At 42.4% G+C, this 5,533-nt stretch overlaps 1 long non-coding RNA gene across 1 annotated transcript; it reads right to left on the bottom strand.

The window, feature by feature from the left end:
• Nucleotides 1–633: 633 nt before the first annotated feature.
• On the bottom strand, nt 634–4,028 carry LOC109739397 (uncharacterized). Its single transcript, XR_002227048.4, has 3 exons — nt 3,469–4,028; nt 2,757–2,849; nt 634–1,011 (listed from the first exon to the last, which is right to left on the bottom strand). It is a non-coding gene; the product is annotated as an uncharacterized lncRNA (long non-coding RNA).
• Between the last annotated feature and the right edge of the window lie 1,505 nt (nt 4,029–5,533).

Consider the following 5,533-nt stretch of genomic DNA (forward strand, 5'->3'; position numbering starts at 1 on the left):
CGTAGTCTTCGATAGGACTAGCTATCCCCGTCTTATTCTGGCATTCTACAGTTCAGTCCACATATACTACCCCTTTCATTCATACCAATGCATATGTAGTGTAGTTCCTTGCTTGCGAGTACTTTGGATGAGTACTCATGGTTGCTTTGCTTCCTCCCTTTTTCCCCTTTCTATACCTAGTTGTTGCGACCAAACGTTGGAGCCGAGGAGCCAGACGCCACCGACAATGACTCCTACACCGGAGGTGCCTACTACTACGTGCAGGCCGCCACCGACGACTAGGAGTAGTTTAGGAGGATCCCAGGCAGGAGGCCTGCACCTCTTTTGATCTGTATCCTAATTTGTGCTAGCCATCTTATGGCAACTTATTTAACTTATGTCTGTACTCAGATATTGTTTTTTTCACTGACTCATCTATGATCGAGCACTTGTATTCGAGCCCTCGAGGCCCCTGGCTTGTATTATGATGCTTGTATGACTTATTTATTTTTAGAGTTGTGTTATGATATCTTCTCTTGAGTCCCTGATATTGATCGTACACGTTTGCGTGTATGATTAGTTTGCGTGTATGATTAGTGTATGATTGAATCGAGGGCGTCACACTAAGTAGGATACATATCTCACGCGATGAAATTTCCAAAACAGGAACAAATACATGCAAACCTAAACTAATAAGGACAACTTTCATATCTCACATGATGAAAATTCCAAAATATAAAAATAGGACAAGGTTAGGATCATATTTCCGCATGTCTCGGCGATCTCAAACCCAGCCACCTCAACCATATAAACAAGTACAGCCGGCCGCACAATCACACACCAAGCAATTAGAAGTTGACAATCACCATGACTTGAACAGATTGAAGTCGAAAGAGCTACCACAAAAATCCATGCTCAGCCGCTTCACTCGACGCCCGATGAAGTCACGCCAAAGCACGCCCGACGCCCAACAAAGCCACACCCAATTGCTCCAATCAATGTTGGAAGAAGTCACGCCAAAGCACTTCTGGCCTGAATCATCAGATTTGGTGAGTGTTATTTAGCAAGCTAACTTTTTCTGGCTAGAATCTTCATAAATCCTATGTTAATTCATATACCGCTTTCTATTAGTTTTGAGGAAATAACACTATCACATACAAGAAGTTGAGCGACTTAACTACAAGCGGACAAAATTAGAACATTCAATTGAACACAAGAGTGTGGGATTCAGTCAATCCTACAACCTATGAGCTTATTAGCCTACATACGATACTGATGGATGAGCAGATATGTTTTTTATATATTTAATTGGATTTTTTTTCAAGTTAAGAAGCAGTTACTAACCATATTTGATTGTTTCGACAGGGTTAAACAATCCATGCTACTATCTAGAAGAATCTAATAGACATGTTTAGATCAAAGATCAATGAGAAATCTATTTATGCATTCAGCAACTTTAAGGTTGTGGAATCTACAAAGTATAGGCCAGTGAGCAATGAAATTAAAATATTTTTTCATACAATAGACAGGTAAATGATATTAGGATCTTCGAAAGTTCTCCCGGATTATTGTAGCGAGTTTGCTACCATGGGCACACTATAAGAAATGACAGAAAAAGGTACACAATGCTCAGGTATGTTGATAGTTATTATTATGACTTACAGATAATTGATATATCTAACTGTTATATCAATAATCTCCCAATAAACAAATGTTATTGGACTACAACACAAATGAATCCCGTGGAGAGAAGAATAACTTGATTAATACATCTACATCTCACTTGCTGAACTCACTGGATGCAAAATCATAAGAAGCACCAAAGATTATTAAAAAATTATGTGGAAAAACTTATATTTTGATTTAGGCTCAATAATATAACCTCACCTTTGAAACACAAAACTATGTAACAAAAGGACATTTGTGCCTGATGATAGGCTTGAGATGCTCTACTTGAACGATCAAGTCGAAGAAGTAAAGGTGCATTAACTTTTTTTAAGAAATATGAAGTATCATCTTTAGAATTCCTTAACTAGTTCATCTTACATATGTTGCACAGGAATTGATGGATGATAAGGTGGACACCATGTTAATGAAGAAGCAGAACATGCCAGATAAAAAGGTGATTGATTTTTTAACTATACACACTTTAGATTTTAGAGATGTGTCAAACTTCTAAAATTTATATGTATGCAATCACAGAATAATAAAGTTTCACCCGACAAACTTTCATGCAAACTGGTGCGTGTGAAAGAGAAACCAGATTGACAGTGACAGGAGTACATTCAACAAAGATGGGCGTCAAGACAAAATATCATCATCAGCAAGCACGTGAGCTCCATAATGGCAATAAAAGGAGACTAAGATCTGTTGTGATTTCAAATGACTCAGAGGATGAATGCACCGAGACGAATTTGCGAGAACAATAGGAAAAGGGAGTCCGCGGGAACAATAGACATGTTATACAAAAGCCAAAAATACAATGCATGAAGATGAAGTAAATAGTACGACAGACTATTTGTATCGACCAAGATAAGTAGGAGTACGTACATCGACCAGGATAAGGATACTTATATTAGATTAAGCGTGTGAGTGTTAGAAATATTATTAATCCAAAAAAATTGAAGACTTTCTTCATGTAGTTTCCTTCATGTACATGCTATTTTATCCGAATCTGTACGAGGCCAGCACAATATACAAGAACATACTTCAGACATTAGGATTCACTTCACAATTGGCAAATCTATATGAGGCCACCAAAATAGACAGGAACATACCTTGCTTCAGTAACTTAATAGCAGAACCCGATATAAGCAAATCAATGGCCTCTCTGTTGTTGCGTGCCGCCATTTTTACCCCGTGCCGCCATTCTGACCAAAAGCAAGGTTCCCATATTTAGACTTAGCAGCAAAGCAAATCCACTATATATCTAATCACATTAATTGCTTACGTCACTAAAAAAATTCTGGCAAGCAGAAGATTGTTTCTCGGTTACTTGATGAGGTGAAAAGAAGTTACTTGAGAAAATTCAACATGTGAGCTTCTTCTCAACAAACCTATACCCAAATTAATATCTAAGGTGACCTATTAACACACGGAAGGCAATCTAATTACCAAAGTAGATTAGAATAATCCATCCAATTAATTTTGGCAAAAGGTTTATTAAAAATCAAATAGGATGAAAAATACATGGATACAACTACAAGACTATCACAAGCAGTTCATATTATAAATTTTAGAAATACATTCATACATGCAGTTCTGTCAGTTCATTGTTCTTGGTAACAAAACATCTACTCCCTCTGTCCCATAATGTAAGGCCTGTGCAGTTTAAGGAAATAATGAAAAAAAATCCCACTAACACATATAAACCAACTTTCGGTTCATAAAGCCTTTTTTCAGAGATATTCATAATCATTTCTTGCTAACATCAAACTAAAAACAAATAATCTTCATTACAAAGGACGCATATCATCAATTGGCACTTACATTTGGTAGTAGTCTGATAGCAACAACAATGAGGAGGCGAGCATCTCACGGAGGACAATAGCAGCAAGGCCAGCCTCTGTCCCGTACCTCATGTTCCAGAACCAACAATCAACCTCAGTGGGTGATTCGGTGATTTCCCTGATAGGCTCCTCCACGAGGCCAAGCGACAACACCTCAGCCACGGCCCTCTAGCCATCGACCATCCAAGAGGTTGAGCAGTGTAGCTTTTGTGTTTTCCCTGCTCCTCCCCATGGCCACCCTGCCAGACTCGACGACGTCGTCGAGCATCCACATCCTCCAGAACGCGACAAACGCGTCCACGCACTCCGCACACACGGTCAACTGCCGCAGTACCTCAACGAGGAGAAATTGGAAGAAATGAATCGAGAAGTGGATTCGGAATGGCTTGGGAATTAGTTCGGTGATGGCTAGCGGTGACATCTTCATCCACCGGCTGCTAATTGGAGAAGATGACCCATGTGGATGGATAAGGATGCTGGTGGGGAACTGGGGATAGAGTGAGATGATAACAGATTTTTTTTCTTTTTATGTTAAGAAAATGGGGGAGTTCACCGTAGATGGACCTGTACGGGTTTTGTACTTAGGTTTGGTCATACATGGGCAGGGCCACATGGGCACTCAGATTTGGCGCATCAGCCTCGATTTCCTTTTGCCCTTTTTCTTCTTTTCTCGAATATGCACGAGTGTGCATATCATATATTAAAGAAGAAAGGCAAAGAGTGCCTCCACCGTTGGTTACATGAATTCCATTACATGCTAATCCTCACCACTCACCCACCTCTCTACCCTACGAAAGAAGGGAGTTACATTTCCTTTTAGTAGACCCGCAGAGGACCAGACTACACCCTCCTCTCTCACTCTTTGCAACAGTTGCTCGATAGATGGCTGAGCTCCGTCAAAGACAATCGCATTCCGGTGCTTCCACAACTCCCACCAAACAAGCGCGAAAACGGTGCGTAGATCTTTCGTGCCCACATTGTTAACGCCCTTCTTGTCGACGGCCCAGTCAGCCAACACATCATTTGGCGAGGGTGTCCATTCTGGTTTGCCCAGCGAGCCACAGATGGCTGCCCAAGCGCTCCGGGCAAAGACACATGTAAGCATTATGTGATTGATCGTTTCTTCCTCTTGATCACAGAACGGGCACGCATCCTGGTGAGGTAGACCCCTCCGTGCAAGGCGATCCGATGTCCAACATCGGTCCTTCATTGCTAGCCAAGTAAAGAATCTGCACTGCATGGGGGCACGCGACTTCCATGTTAGATCTGCCGTAGGAATGACCTCCCTTCCGCCAAAAGCAGACGCATAAGCCGATCGGACCGAGAAGTGCCCCTTCACCTCCCATGACCAGGCAATCTCGTCCGGCAAATCCACACTAGCTTCCCAAGCAGAAACCGCTTGCCAAAGTGCAAAGAACTCATGCAACGTATCCAGTCCAAGGTTGGGGCCAAGGTCCGCAGCCCAAGACCCGTTCTCCATAGCTTCGCAAACTAGCCTCCTTACTCGTGTCCGTGGTGCAATCAACTCATACACTCTAGGAGCAATCTCCTGGACTCTTCGCCCATCCAGCCATCGGTCCTCCCAAAAGAACGTTGTCCTACCAGAATGTGCTGTAAACCTCATGGCTGCATTACACAACATGGATGCTTCCTCGGCCACCTTGATCTTGAACTCACTCCACGGCCTTGTCTCATTAGTTATTTTTAACCACGACCAGCGAGCCTGCATGGCCACATTCATCCATCTAAGATTAGGCAGCCCCAACCCACCTGCCCATTTGGGCGTGCACACCATGTCCCATGCAACCGCGCAGTTACCACCATTTGCTTCTGCCCTTCTGCTCCACAAGAACCCTCGACAGATCTTATTCATCGCCGCGATAGTTTTCATAGGTAGATCCAGCGCCATCATTGCATGGATAGGCATGGCAGACAACACAGATTGCACTAGAGTAAGACGACCACTCTTCAGCATTAGTGCTGCCTTCCACCTTCGGCAATATTGTAACTGCGTTGCAGATTGCTTCCTCAGCGATAATGGCAGC

Source organism: Aegilops tauschii, chromosome 3 (genome assembly GCF_002575655.3).
Source record: "Aegilops tauschii subsp. strangulata cultivar AL8/78 chromosome 3, Aet v6.0, whole genome shotgun sequence".
Taxonomy (NCBI): Eukaryota; Viridiplantae; Streptophyta; class Magnoliopsida; order Poales; family Poaceae; genus Aegilops; species Aegilops tauschii.